This window comes from Halichoeres trimaculatus, unplaced genomic scaffold (genome assembly GCF_033239565.1).
Source record: "Halichoeres trimaculatus isolate MK-OKI-2021-1 unplaced genomic scaffold, fHalTri1.1 fHalTri1_scaffold_1, whole genome shotgun sequence".
In the NCBI taxonomy this organism is placed as follows: domain Eukaryota; kingdom Metazoa; phylum Chordata; class Actinopteri; order Labriformes; family Labridae; genus Halichoeres; species Halichoeres trimaculatus.
This window is the reverse complement of record NW_027437179.1, coordinates 41,967,300-41,983,536: the sequence shown is the minus strand read 5'-3', so window position 1 is coordinate 41,983,536 and position 16,237 is coordinate 41,967,300. Positions and strand designations below refer to the sequence as shown.

Sequence of the window (16,237 nt, the reverse complement as noted above, 5' to 3'; positions counted from 1 at the left end):
GACTTTGATAGTCTTGAGTGAGCCAAGTTTCTGTGATGATAAAAAAGTCAATTTTTTTTTAAAAAAGATAAAGTCGTGCAAAACGAAATGTTAATTTTTTGAACTGCTAACATAAACTTTCAGACCTGATCAAACACTAATCAGAGAACGTTGATCACAGTGGACACAAACTTAAACCCTGTGTGTATGTCTGTGTGTGTTTCAGACCGTTCAGATCATGATTGGTTTGATGATGTTTTCGTATGGGATCGTCACAGTGATTCCTGCAGAAGACCTTGGTGTAACCTCTCTCAGTGCGATCAGTGGTATCTTTGTGTGGGGAGCAGCGATTGTGAGTTTCTTCTACTTTTTATTATTTTTAAAACGTGATATGAATACATGCCATATTTAATAAAAGTGTTTATTAAAGTATATACAATATATGTTTTTATCTCAGATCATCGCTGCTGGATCTCTCACAGTTGCTGCTGTAAAGTCTCCAACCCGCCGTCTGGTAAGTTACTTCCTGTTTCCCATAACCCTCTCTGTCATACACACTCAAACCTGTGCATTGGGTGTGTACATGGGTATGTTAATGACCCCTGTGATATGTCACTCTCAGATGAAAGCGACCTTTGGGTTCAATGTTTTGGCCTTTGTAGCTTCAGCGGCCGCAGGGTTGATCTACCCTCCTGAAGGATCGTACCTGAGGTGCTACAATGCCACCAGTGGCGATTGTGACCTGTACAAGGTGAGTTAAGGTTTCTGTGAACCATTAGCAGCAATGACTTTTAATGTAAACTGTGACTGATAACAGCTGGAAATAACTCAGTCATTACGAACATGTGTGTGTGTGTGTGTGTGTGTGTGTGTGTCTTTCAGACTCGGGCGACTGGCTTTTCAATAGTCATGGCTATCTTTATGTTATTGGAGTTACTTATTTCAGTCAGACTCGCAATATTTACTTATATACCCGCCTGTTACCATGACGACCAGGTAAGATGAGACAAACTGTTCCTGTATCAGACAGATGAGTTAGTATGGACTCTTTCAGATTAGTTTAAACTTTGTATGTGTGTCTTTTTGTAGCAGGAAGAAGTCTATGTTATACCTGGAAACATCTTGCTGGCACCTCATGCTCCGCCTCCATACGATGTACCACCCGTCTCCATGGCCCACCCTACCCCACAGGTGAGCTGTTCCTCTGGGCACAGCTGTTTCCTCAGAGATACAATCACTCTACAATAAAGAGCTGAGCTTCCTGTTTCTCTAACATACAGTCATGGAAAAAAAATTGACCGCTTTTGTTTTCTTCAATTTTTGTTGATTTTAATGCCTGGTACAACCTAAGGTACATTCGTTTGGACGAATGGAAAATACAAAAAAAGCTCATAAGAGTTTAATCCAAGTGCTGGCTCGCCACTTTCCGTGGTTTTCTTGATAAGAACCAAAATCACTGAGGTTCTTACATTTATAGCTGTGGCATTGTACTGCAAAAAACAGAGTTTTCAGGCTTTCCTTGTTTTTTGGCGTGCTCTTCACCAGTTTCTGTCACAGCAGCTCGTTCCTGCTGCAAACACTTAAACAGATCTGCCTTGGTTTTGGGCTGTGGTTCTCCATTTGGAGTTTGATGATGTTTCAGTTGGATTAAGATCTGGTGATTGAGCTGGCCAAGGCAGGGTTCGAATGTTCAAGTCCTCCACACAGGCTATAACAGACCTCACCATGTGGTAAAGAGCATTGTCTTGTAGGGAAATCCAGTCGTTTGAGCCAGGAAAGAGTTTTCCAGCTGATAGAAGAAGACTGTTTTCAAGAGTAGTCCTGTACATGACCTGGTTCCTTCACCCTGTTCACCCAGACTGAAACAACCCCAGATCATCACTGATCCACCCCAATGTTTTACTGTAGGGGTCAGATGGTCTCGTCTGTAGGCTTCTCCAGGTCTCCTCCCAACCAGTAAGTTGGCTGGAGTAGACATCAACTCCAAACTGGATCCATCCCTGAAGAGAACCTTCACCCAATCACCAACAGTCCAATCCTTGATCCCTAGCAGAGAGTACCTGGGTCTTCCTCTGTCTTTGGTTGATGGAGGGCTTCTTCCGTGCCCTGTGTAACTTCAGACCAGCTTGAAGGAGTCGGTTTCTAACTGTCCTTGCTGAACAAGTGACATTTCTCCACAGTGCCCACTCATTTTAAGGTCCCTGGAGGTCTGACCACGATTCCTGACACAGGAACTGATGTGTGCACAGTCATCTCATGGGGTAGAAAGACGTTTCCTGCCCGAACAAGCTAGCAGTTTGATGGTACCACGCCGGGGTTTGGTTTTTCTTGGTGTAATCAACGTCTGTCTAAGAGATCTTCAGTTTTTTGGCTTCCTGTCTCTCACTCATGCCAGTCTCGAACAGCACCAAGATGGCTGCCTTTGTGGCTTCTAAGCATCTGTCTGCATACCATCCAGGAGAATAGAGCGTTATCAGCCAACTAAGGCCGATGAGGAGCCGAAAGAGAGATAGAGATTGTTTGGGTCAGGCAGACTCTCTGAAAATGTTCCGTCTTCCTTAGAGTCTCACTGGTCATCTCTGTGGCGATCCCAAATGACCTCATTTGGTGGCCCATTACAGCCAAGCCTAGCTGACAACTTCTCCAAGTTGTTGTCCATCTTGCAAAGAAGTCCAGGAATCTCATCCTGCCTACAATTACGTTCATATATCGCTTGAGTCTGACTGTTGACAGCCCTGCACAATCCCTCGAAGACAGGCAGATTGTTGATTGCCAAAAGTGCTGCCTGTGCCATCTGAAGTTTGCGATAAATCAGGAAACTACTAGCTCCAAACAGCAGAAAGCCTGTTATCATAAATCAAAATATGTAGACATCTTAAGTATCCTCAACGGAAAGGATCAACAGGCAAACGGTCCTCCAAGTCTCCCAGGGGTCAATCGTATACCCAGCTACAAACGTCTTGCCGGGGCAGGCGGGCTCCCCTTTGCCCAGTTTCCTTGTTGAGAAAATTTTATCAATTGCATTGAGCCGATCAAATCCATGATTTTATTGTTTTGGATAGGACGGACCAAGAGCAAGCAGGGCAGATAGGGAGGAGGGAGCTACAACTTGAATGTAAGCAAGAAACCACTCTTGACCTTTGCATGTCCAGTGCTGCCTATGACATGAAATGTCCTCTTACACACCCTGGGAGAACAACAAAGCTTAAGCATGTCAAATAGGACATCAAATATTATGTAATCAGCTGCATTTTTGTCATGTTCATTGTATTCTCCAGGTTATGAACCTTAAGTGGTATTAGACATAAAAATGAACTAGAAATCGAAGAAAACGAAGGCAGTCTTATCATTTTCTCCATGACTGTAATTAAAACTTATTGATCAGTGGTATTTTAAAGCAGTTTGTCTCATTAATAAATCATTGAAACTGCTGATCTCTGTTCCAGATTTCAGCCTTTCATCCTTACCACTGAAAAAGATTGATGTTTTATTTAGCTGCTGTTAGGAATAACCTTTGTGTTTACAGAGCTGATAGTAGTCTGTTTGATTTTCATTTTCTTCCTGGTTTTATGAGTGTGTAGAGAAAGAGCGAAGGGTCTGATCCTGATTGTGTTGTTTTACTTTGTAGATGATGGTCTCCTCTGGCCCTGAAGGATACATAAATCCTGGTCTGACTGACCCTCCTGCATACACCCGGTCTTGATGAGCTGAGATTGCAGCAGTTTTAAATCTAATCAGACCACGTTATGGATGAATGACACATGATGCCCAGAACTGGACTCAGTTCATATCAAACACTGAACTTTTATGACAGTACCTGTTGGTTTGAGTGTCTTTATCTAAATACGAAGAGGTCGAAGAATATAGTGAGAGTGTGCAGTTAAATTTCTGACACTAGTCTTAACGACCTTTGATCTTTATCCAGAGCCAGAGTCACTTAGATGGCACAGGCTGTCTTAGCTGATTGTACCCATCCTCTCTTTGCTGAACACAAGCTGTTGTTATCAGGTTGAAGGTATGCGCTGCCAGGATGTGGAACTAACAGCCTAAAACTTCATTTGTCCCTGCTACCATCAGACTCCTGAACCACATCTCGCGTTAATTACGGGCTCCGGCTTCGAACGGGCCCCTATTGTTCTTCCGTTTGTTGTTTTATTCTTCATCTTCTGGACAAAATTTTGGCTTGCTTCTCCTCTAAGGACTTTGAGAAACCCCCCACAAATAATACATCAGAACGTGCAGTTTCATCAGGAATGGTTTGCTATGAATTTTTTTGCTATTATGCCAATATTTGGCTGAGTTATTCATGAAAAACAGCGAAAAATGTCTCATAAGGAATGAATGGGAATCTAACACTCTATCCCCTAAATTTCCACTAACTTTGAGATGCTAAAACTTCAGCATACATCCACTTACAGACTCCATTTTTTGCTTTAAAATGTTCACTGGTCTTTCAGCTTTTCAGGTATGACCTAGCTTTTGGATATCTTTTACAGTTTTTGAGGTTTCACTGTTCAAGCAACATCGACTTTCCAGATTTTGCACTCCAACCTCAGCTCCTAGAGTGTGGAACTTCTTCAGCTAGAGTGAAGGAGGCTGCTGCTCAGACATTACAACTTTCTTTAACAAATTGCCATAACTTTGAAAATATTAACTCAAGAAGAATAAAAGATACACTAAAAGGTTCCCTGACTTCTCCTGCTACTTACAAAAAGAGTATTTTACAAAACAATTGTACTGTTTTGCAAAAAAAGCCCAAATGTGAGAGAAACACTCATTTTTCTTTAATCTGTTTTATCTGAGCAACTTTCTCTCATGAGCTCCATTGGTAACTACATTTGTAGATCGCTGTCCTGTCCTCATTTCTCGCTCTACAGACTTGGGAAACACATCATCGTGTTCATCAAATGCAGGATTTTTGGACTCAAGTCTAACCCATTAGTCCTGCTTTAGATCAGTGGACACAAGAAAGTTCCAAAGTTCCACTGACGCATCATTACCCATTATTACATCATCACCATGGTAACCACACAGCTGTGTATACTGACTGATGAGGTCATTAAGGGACAGAGAAACACGTGTTTGTTTACCTGCCTAAATAGCAAACATTAACACAGATTAAATGGGCTTTTAGATCTCAACTACTTATACTGGCACACCCATTACAATCAGGATAAAGTACCTCACCAACAACTCACTATCTCCCTCTCTCTCACACCTACACACAGAATCACACACACACACACACACACACACACACACACACACACACACACACACACACACACACACACACACACACACACACACACACAAATCGGGTGATTCTGGCAAAAAAAAATCTCAGCTACAAGGCACAAAAAGAGTGCATGGCTGTGCATAAGGTACCTTTGACCTCACTTACACCAGAATCCAGAAATGTGTGGAAGTGTTTGGTAAAGTCCAAAACACGTGAATGAGGTATGGTGACATCCCTTCTGTGTTTCTGAACTATTTCATGAATGAAAAAGCCCGGCAGCTGCCCGGGCCCCTCTCACAATTTCTGTGGAAGTTGTCTAGTTATTATTATTATCATCTATAAAACAACATGAAAAAAACATGATGCATTATCACTGAGCTCCTTTGAATCAAAAAGTTTTCCTTAATAAACTATTAAACTGTTTTCTGCTGATCCTGGGCTGTCTGATTTTATTTACTGAGAACATGATGACAGGTATTTTCTCCCTCGTATCTCAGAAACTCTTACCTTTGACTCAACAAACACAGACTGAGTCTTCAGTGTCAGCTCCAGCTCAGCTCCAAAGGAAAGTCCCTGCACTGGACCACAGGACCAGGGAGGCTGAGCAAGACCAGCCTGAGCTGAATAAATAGAGATATAAAAGGATGTTAGAGATTTTATTTTGTGTTTGAAGATGATGATAAATAAACTAATCATATAAAGTTCCCTTATTTCAGTAATACACTCATTGATAAAAAAGAGAGAAGTCATCACAGAGACACAGATGAGACACCACATCCCACCAGACATGGACTGGCCATCTGGCAAACCAGGCAATTCCCGGTGGGCTAAACTGCTGTTTGGGCTAGCAGTCCCAACACTTTTATGTATATTAATATGTATATCAGGGGTTGGAGAAATAAATGGAAAATCAACATTTTCTGGATTTTTTTGTTTGACAATATAAAAATTGGGATTTATCAAAACCCCCCCTTTTTTTTTTCAAATATAAATTCTTTATTTCGGTCTTTGTTTACAAACTGGATTGGAAAAAAGTTCCCTCTTTTCTCCAGCAGAGGTTGAATTGTTTCTTTCTGACTCATGTGATGTGCATTTTATGCGAAAATATGGCTCCTGATACAGTTTATAGACATTATCATCATCATTTCACTTTTTTCACATGGCCGGGTGTTGAAAAAGCAAATTAAAAATTGTAAATATGGAAAAATCGCGATTTAAATAGAATTGGCACCTCAAAAATCATAATAGAACGGAATTGCAAAATAGCACATGGTCCCAGCCCAAAAATATATATATATATATATATATATATATATATATATATGTGTGTGTGTGTGTGTGTGTTTATATATTTTATGAATTCATTATTTAATAATACATGTATTTCATTTAAACTAAAAATTCTATATCTGTTTGTATATATAATGGTTTATTCCCAATATTAAATAATTATTGAGACATTTAATTATTTATTAAATTATGTACATTATTTTGTGACTTTCATTCCTCCATAGTATACTTCTCACAGTGTGAAAAGTGTTGGAAAAACTGGTGGCTGAACAAGTCATCAGTTGCCTTAACACTAGCTTCTTTCTGCTCCACTCACTGCAATTTGGATTCAGGACTAACCATCCAACAGAAACAGTTTCTCAACTTTTCCATCGAGTCTGTCAGTCTTATGAAGTGGTGTCTCTTCTCTGGATTACACCTTGTTAGAAATGGTAACCATAAATCACACACAAAGGGCTCTGCAGCAAAGGTCTACTTACGCTCCATGATTCTCTCTTACGCCACCTACTGTCTGATAAGTTGGTCTACTTCCAAATCTAAAGGTGCTAAACCACTGGAATCCTTACATAAGCAGGAACTCAAAAACCCTAGATAAGAAGCCATATCCTAATAAAACACAGTTTGCAGGAAAACCTTTCCAATTATCAAAGTTCTGCTAAGTTTATAGGGTCATACACCGCTTAGCTCCTCCTCTGTCAGGCTTTATCGCCGCTAATTAACACAAATACAAGTACAGGAAGTGCAGCTAGGGGGGACTGCACAATTCCCGTCAGGAATACAATCTTTGGTAAAAAGTGTTCTCATTCAGAGGATCACACCAATGGAATATTATTATTACTATTATTGTTCCTAACCTGTACTTTTTAAACCTATTCTGAAACACATTGTCTTACTTCCTCTTTGTTGCCAAATAACACCTGGCAAAGGAACTGCTGATGAAAATAAGCCTTTTTGGCTAACTTGGGTACATTTACATGTTTACAAATGTCAATTCATCTACATTGTCCATTTTTAAATAAATAGATATAATGATTTAAACATCAGCTCTGGGTTCATCAATTCTGTGACGCAAAGCAGCCTGAGTTAGATCCTCAGACCCACAGAGAGAGAAGAGACAGACAGAGGTATTTTGACCTATACTGCAGCCAGCCACCAGGGGGAGCAGTTTTTATGAGCTGAGCGAGATGACGTCCAATCTTTTATAGTCTGTGATAGGTATCATCAGGTGAATGATTTACCCGTGTGAGTTTTTCAGGAACACCAGAGAGCTGCAGGTCAGACCCCGGAGTCAGCTCACCTGGACACACTCACCTGATCGACCACAACAACAACAACAACAACAACTAGGACCATGTCTTCACCAGCCTCAGGTTCAAGAGGTGAGGTCTTGGGGTTTCCTCAGGTGTTCCAGACCGCCAACCAGGCACGACTGATGGCTCTCGGGGTGAGTATTTGACTAAACCGAACGTGATCCATGATTAATCAGGTTCTGTTTCAAAGACAGGAATGAAACCAACTGAGTACCTCGATCCCCTCTAAGGAGTCCCATTAAAACAGGATGATCAGCTGAATCAGATCTGGGTTGAGGCTGCTTTCTCTGTAAAGTAAAGCCTGATCCTGTTTGTGTTTACACAGCCAACCGTGCTCTTCTTGGTGGGCATGTGTAAGCTGGATGCTGATAGCTGAGTCAGTTATATAATAGCATGACAGCAAGACAGCGTACCAGCTAATAAATCCAACGAAGAAGAAAAACACACAGTAAACAAAGAGCAACAATGGAAGACATTCATCCATCTATTACTGACTGCAGTGTTTCTATCTTCACCTTCTGGGGTCCATATGCCAGGCACCCCAACAGTCCCAAAAAGTGGGACGTACAGATCTGTAATTTGGGGACCTATCCTGGTTTAGTCAAAGGAAATGCCACATAATACTTGCCGTACTAAGATGAACTGAACTGAACCGCTTGGTGGAAACAGGGCTCAGGAACCGTAGGATGAAGATTTGATTTGTTAAAAAGAGGTTGGACCACAGCACATCCAAAATCAGAGGGAACATGATGTTAAAAATGAAGTGTTGATAATCTATGAAACCCTGAGCCCAGCTGTGTCTAAAACATCTTCTAGAAATTAAGTGGGGACGACGTCAAGGCTGCAAGCAGCTGGATTAATGTGATTTTTGATAAAACATGCATAGAGAAAGGGGTAAAAAAGGTCAAATAACTCAAAATATTATTGTTGGATTCTTCTTCTGTTGCCTATTGTTGAGTCTATAACTTGAAATCAAACCCTGGGATTGGAGCCATTACACAAAATGAAGTGAGAATAATTGATTTTGTAAAGGGCCATGGTTTCCAGAACAAATGACAGACCAGGTCCTTGGTATTCATACTGGTATTAAAAGCATTTGAGGGAGCAGTGTTATGAAACTCTGAAAACTTGGGAAGGGACGCTGAGTCAAAAACCTGGCGAGGGATCAGGGTGTTGATAAGAACAGGTAAGAGCAATAAAACCATGCTGAATAAAAGCAGTTTATGGTCTGACCCACATCTCCTTCCCATCAAAGTTGTAAGAGCTGAGACTATGATGTAACACCAGATCAGGGGTGTGAGCTTTCCAATTAGTGGGAACCATAGACTGTAAAAAAAACGGACGTCATCTTGCTTGGCTTGAAGTGAGGTCACCTCAAAAACTGCTCCCCCTGGTGGCTGGCTGCAGTATAGGTAAAAAAAAATACAGCTCTCTAGTCATTCCTGGGCTACGATGGCCTATTAGGGCCATGAAAGAAACTTATTAAATTAATAAATTTTCGAGAAAAAAACTCAAAATTTTTGAGTTTCTTAAGTCCCAAATTTACGACTTTATAAAATCAAAAAATTTGCAAGTTCATAAAGTGGAAAATTTAGGGCTTCATAAACTAGTAAATTTGCGGGTTGATGAAGCCACAAATTTACGACCTTGTAAAGTTGTAAATTTACTGGTTTATGAACTCACAAGTCTCGGATGTTAGTTGATGCACAGGGGATGCCTCGCTTGAGAGATGCAGAAGTGATGAGCTGCAAAAAGATAAGCTGAAAAAAACTTAAAAAAAAACAAACAATTGTAACATTGAAGGTTGTTTTGTGACAGATATGGGATCAGATGTTTTCATGTGTCTTTCTATGACCTATTTGTTTATCTGTGATCTACTAAGAAGTCTAAGTGGACTGTAAACTGTAGTCGATTGTTCTGGTCTCCGCTGCAGAAGCGCAAGTTTGTCTGTTTACTTTTTATTTCATTCCTTTTGTTAAATGCTCCTGAGGAGGAAAGTTCAACGACTCGCTCTTTCGTTCGTGTCCTGTTAGACCACATACCCCATCTGTATAGCTTAGAGATGTAACCATCTATATCCCTGCATCTGCCCGCTGCGTCAAACTTCTTGTCTAAACACAAACACCTCCTCAAGTTCAGTGTGCTGCTTTCTTCTGAACAGCCCCATGGGACAACAACGTCTTTTCAGAGTCCGACTGCTCATAGAAACGCAATGACTCTGGGCTAAAACCAGTAGTATCTCTTTATTGTTGAGACCAACTCAAAGTACAATCTGATGAAGCCGTCAATTCAGTCCATCTTGCTGTGAAGTATATGACAACCTACACATTCAAAGCCACATATAAATCTTTGAGAAATAAGAATTTACTGGTCTATAAAGTCGTAAAATTGTGACTTTATATACTAGTACGTTTTTGAGTTCAATAAGTCGTAAACTTGTGACTTTACAAACTCGAAAATGCTTAGTTTTTATCTAGAAAATTTCTAGTTTAATTTTCCGATTTTTTGTTTAAGTGGCCCCAATACGGCGTCGTACTGGGCTGTGGTCAAACTTTAAAAATTAATACATCTCATAGAAATGTTTCTCACGTCCGAATGTTGTGGTGATTTGAAGATATCATTTGGCTGCCTTGTATTCAAGTCCTCTTTTTTCTAAAAAGTTTTCATTTTCATTAGTTAAAGAGGTTAAAAACGAGGTTTTACGTCACGTTTAACAATGATTGACAGATGCCGTTCTCATGTATTTTTTCCGGGGATCGCAAAATATGTCGGGAGGTAGAGTCAGTCACTCAGATTCTCCCAGAATCCCTCACAGTCTCTACTGCGCAGACTTTGGCTGCACAACTGCTGCCAATGGCGGTGCCTTGGCTGTAAAACCATACAACGGTCAAAGGCGAAGCCACGCTGTCCACTCTGTATACAGGTGGGAACATGAAGAGCCTGAGTGAAGTCAAGTGAATCCAGGGTATCAGTAAAATATCTGCTGAAGGTCAGAGATGTTAATATCACCTGGATTAAGGATCTGTTCTTACCTGGATATACGACGTGTGTGTTTAAAGCCCTTCCTGTAAATGACAGCTACCCAGCCCAGCTACATGACGTATGGGGTTGGTGCAGATAGATAAAACCAGGTGAGGCTGCTTCTTTGAGAGGACTTTGATCGTCCTGAGTGAGCCAAGTTTTTGTGATGATAAAAAAAAGTCTGATTAATTAAAAGAGATAATCAAACGCTCATCAGAGAACCATGATCACAGTGGATACAAAGTTAAACCCTGTGTGTATGTGTGTGTGTGTTTCAGACTGTTCAGATCATGATTGGTTTGATGGTGTTCTTGTTTGGGATCGTCTCAATGATTACTGATGAAAACCTCAGTTTATTGTCTCTCGTCGGTGTCTTCATGTGGGGAGCTGCGAGTGTGAGTTTCTTCTCCTTTTTGTTGTTTTTAAAACATTACATGAATAAATATATTCAAGTGATATTCTTACCAAAGTAACTCTAATATAAAAGTCAGAAGTTCAGAGGAACAGAAAGATTAACTTCAGTTTGTTCTCTGAGTTTAAAGTTATCAGTAAAATAACTTCTCTATTACAGTTTTTCTCAGTTGCTTCGGTTCATTTTTCAGATCTGAATTGAAATTCTCAAAATGACTTGTTCAATCTTGAGATCATTGTGTCACTTTTGCACATCAAAAAGGCAGTTTCTCATTTTTTTGAACAAGTTGCAAATGATTTGGGACATCCCTGCAAATGATTATTATTACAAACTGTTGTGAGAAATGCACTTCCTGTTTTGCAAATGGTGAGGATGATTCATGAAATATACCAAAGCAACTTGGAAAACTGTAAATTATATTATTAACCATAGTCTGAAATTTAAACATCATGTTGAACCTAATGTTCATTATTATCATCAATGATAACCAAAAAAAAACCCCCTATAATAATAATAATAATTATAATAATAATAATAATAATAATAATTATAATCTGTTTTTATCTCAGTACATCACTGCTGGATCTCTCGCAGTTGCTGCTGCAAAATCTTCAAGCAGCTGTCTGGTAAGTTATTCCCTGTTTCCCATAATCCTCTCTGTCATACACTCAAACGTATGCATTTGAGCGTGTATACAGTGGGGATATTAAGTATTGAACGCGTCAACTTTTTTCTCATCACATTTATTTTCAAAGCTGCAATTCAAACTAAATTTCTCCCAGACATTAGTATAAACTGAAATAATCCACACATGAAAAGAAATCACAACGTTCAGGTCCATAAATAATGATTATGGTGAATTAAGAACGATAACACAGGAAAAAAGTATTGAACACACCATGGAAAGGCTGAATACTTTGGACAGGAAATGCACCATACCACCTGAAATCTGTCAGTAATTATTACTTGAACTTCCAATTAGTGCAAACCAACATCAGCTGGGCTAGAGCAAATTGATGGTCCTATAAAAAAGGTGTTTTTTTTCACCAAGCAGTTAAATAGCACACACCTCATGATGGGTAAAGGCAAAGAGCTCTCTGAAGACATTCACAACCTGATTGTTGCTCAGCATCAGAATGGAACTGGTTACAGACTTATAGCAAAGCACCTGAATATTCCAGTCAGCACCGTTGGGACCATTATTCACAAGTGGAAGAAGCACCACCTTACCATCAACAGGCCACGCTCAGGAGCTCCTTGAAGATTTCTGACCAGGGAGTCAGAAAGATAGTCAGAAGAGTACTCAACCAGCCAAGGACCACCCTGAAAGGGCTCCAGAAAGACTTGGAGGCAGCAGGTACAATTGTTACAGAGAAAACAATAGGCAATGCACTCCACCACCATGGCCTCTATGGACTCTCAGCCCACAAGACTCCATTCCTCAAGAAAAGGCATGTTGAAGCTGGTTTAAAGTTTGCTAAACAGCATCTTGACAAGCCTGTAGAATACTGGGAGAATGTTGTCTGGTCAGATGAGACCAAAACTGAACTTTTGGGCTGTCATACTACAGACCATGTTTGGAGGAGAAATGGCTCTGCACATCAGCCAAAAAGCACTACACCAACAGTGAAGTTTGGAGGTGGAAGCATCATGGCATGGGGTTGTTTCTCATCTAGTGGTGTTGGTAAACTTCATATAATTGACGGAGCAATGAATGGAGCCATGTATGGGGAAATTCAAGGTTTAAAGACAATCTGTGCAGAGGAATGGGCCAAAGACACACCTGAGCAGTGTGGGCCATTAGTTCAAACATACAAGAAGCTTCTGGAAGCTGTCACTGCAAACAAAGGCTTCTCCACTAAGTATTAGATGAGTCTCAGTTAGCGTGTTCAATCCTTTTTTCCTGTGTTATCGTACTTAATTCACCATAATCATTATTTATGGACCTGAACATTGTGATTTCTTTTCATATGTGGATTTTTGGAATTAATACCAATGTCTGGTAGAAATTTTGTTTGAATTGAAGCTTTGGAAATAAATGTGATGAGAAAAAAGTTGACGCTACAATATTTATTTTTCCCACTGTATGTGTATAAGTGGATATGTCCACATGTTCCCTGTGATATGTCCCTCCCAGGTGAAAGTGTGCTCTGTGTTCAATGCTGTGGCGGTTGTAACTGCAATATCAGCAACGACCATTTCCTTTCTGGATGCTCTTGAAGAGCAGCCACTGTTTGTCAATGGCACCGGCCTGTACATGGTGAGCTAAGGTCTCTTTGGAGGCTGTGAACTATGAGCAGCAATGACTTTTAATGAAAACTGTTTTAAACTCTGAATAAACCCTGCTCTGGATCAGTCTGAACATGAAACTATGACTGATGACATAACTCTGTCATTATAAACATGCGTGTGTGTGTATCTTTCAGACACGGGAGAAAGGCTTTGCAGGTGTCCTGGCTTTTTTTCATCTTTTGGAGACGATTGCATCAATCCTAGTGTTAGTAAATGCCAGTGCCAGCCAGGTGAGTTAGTACAGACTTCATTTGATATAATACTTCAATGTGTTTGTGTGTGTTTTTTTTTTGATTGTGTGTGTGTGTTTGTGTGTTTTGTAGCAGGAAACACCATATGATATACCTACAAACACTCCCCTGGCTGCTCATGCTCCACCTCCATACTATACACTTCCTGTCTCCATGGCCTACCCCTCCCCACAGGTGAGCTGCTCCTCTGCGAGGTGCTGCAGAGCTCAGAAACAAACACAGCTGTTCTCAAAAATACAATCACTCTGATCGTCTGTTTCATTTTCATTCTCTTCGTTTTGTAGGTGATGGTCTCTCCTAAACCTGAAGGACACATAAATCCTGGTCTGAGTGAACCTCCTGCGTACTCATCGCTGAGATCACAGCGGTTATAAATCAAATCTGACCACACTGTGAACTAAAACACTGAACTTTGGTGACAGTTAATCTGTCTTCGTCTTCAGAATTCAAAAATCTAATAGTCCCCCTTTTCTCCTGCTGAGTGGAAACAGTCTCCACAACCCAAGTCCAGGAAAAGATGAAACCCAAACAGATCCCTGGATTACTTCAGATGTACGCAAACCCTCTGTGATCCATCTCACCGTGTCAGAGCAGAGTTTGGATCCTTCTTCAGGTTGAAACCACTTCAGCTCCGCCTCATGATGGGAACTCAGGCTCTAAGTGATCCAGATCCTTTGACTCAGCAAGCTCCCACCTCAGAGCAGGTACTCTCTGCTGCCCCCTGTCTGCTGCTGCTGGGAAGTCAGGAAACGACAGAATGACTGTGGGAAAGAAAAGTGAATTCATCAAAAGTCAAATCAGAATTAATAAATAAGATAAAAATAATAATACTGTCAGAGATTTTAAAAAGTTAAAATGAATAAATAAAAAACATCAGATTAACGGACATGTCATCACTGAGCTCCTTTAAATTAACACGTTTACTTCATGAATTACTGAACTGTTTTCTACTGATCCTCGGCTTTCTGCTTTTATTTATTCAATTTATTTAAAGGTCCCATATTCTGCTCCTTTTCTGCAGTTTAATCTGGATCATTGATGTCTTCATGAAATGGTAGTAACATGTTTTGGTCCAAAAAGCCAATAAATCAAGCACAGCAGCATTGTTTCCAGGCTCTCATAGCCCCTCTGTTCAGAACGCTCTGATTTAGTGGGCGTGGCCTTCATATGTAAATGAGCCACCGCTGATACCGCCCCGCTCTTCCACGTCACTGAGAGCGGCGCCACGAGCTCCGAGTGCACAATGTTTAGAAAATAGAGAAGCTCGTTTACCGTAACATTACAGGCTAAAACAACAGGCTAACTGCAGCTGAAGTTAGCATCCTGAAGCTAACACAGAGACAGGGGGGACACTGAGGAAAAGCTCTTCCATCTGCTCCACAGCACACAGCATTTAAAATACTCACATTTCCAGGGTCCCAGGTTTGTTGGAGGATGGTTGGTAATGCGCCTGGATTCAGGACCAGTCTATTGGCTAGCCCTCTGTTGGACTGTCCAAAGTTGGAAAAGCAGTCGGCCGTGAAGTGACTAGCACACACATGCACAGTTTTACTGAGTGTAGCTGGAACATTTCCTGATAAATGAACTCTAGACACTTAGTCTGTCTTCTTCTGAGATGGGAAGCTTGAGGATGGAACTATGTGGCTGTTTACAGCCAAAAACAGAGCAGTGATGGGAGAGGAGTGGACGGGGAGGGGGTTTGGGGGTATTTGCTCCGGCGGACCAATCAGGTCAGACTTGCTTCTGATTGGTCAAAAGGGAATCGCTGACGTCGGCAAATCCCCAAATTCCAAACAGCTGGTTTTAGGTCAGGATTTTATATTCACAAGCTCTACTAAGAACAGGTTTGGTCATTAAATAACACATTTTGTGGGCTGGGAGGAAAGACAAAGACCCACAAATTTCACTAAAAGACTTAATTAAGTGATTTTTGCAGAATATGGGACCTTTAACATAATGACAGGTATTTTGTCCCTTGTATCTCAGAAACTCTTAACTTTGACTCAAGAAACACAGACAGAGTCTTTATTTTTCAGCTCCTGCTCAGCTCCACAGGAAGGTCTCTGCACTGGACCACAGGACCAGGGAGGCTGAATAAATAAAGAAATAAGATGACAAAGGATGTAACAGATTTTATTTTGTGTTTGTAGATGATAAATAATAAATCAATCATTTAAAATTCTTCCGTCTTTTATTTTAGTTATAGACTCGTTGATAGAAAAGAAGAAAGGAAACGCCATGAGACAGACGACTCGACACAAACGTCGAGACAAAAACTGATGAGACACCACGTCCCACCCAGAACCACACTGAGCTAATGTACTGCTTCTGTCTGCATCTCTCACACACACACACACACACACACACACACACACACACACACACACACAAAGAGTGAATTTGTAATGAGCTGCAGCAGCAGATGCCAGAGGAGGAACATTAG

At 40.7% G+C, this 16,237-nt stretch overlaps 1 long non-coding RNA gene across 1 annotated transcript in view; it reads right to left on the bottom strand.

Moving 5' to 3' along the window:
• Nucleotides 1-14,540, bottom strand: part of LOC141793599 (uncharacterized) — a 36,079-nt gene extending 21,539 nt beyond the window's left edge. Inside the window, exons 1-2 of the long non-coding RNA XR_012598415.1 lie at nt 14,376-14,540; nt 5,726-5,838 (exon numbers count right to left, since the gene is read on the bottom strand). This is a non-coding gene — a long non-coding RNA (uncharacterized LOC141793599). The remainder of the gene's footprint in view (nt 1-5,725; nt 5,839-14,375) is intronic.
• Nucleotides 14,541-16,237: the final 1,697 nt, after the last annotated feature.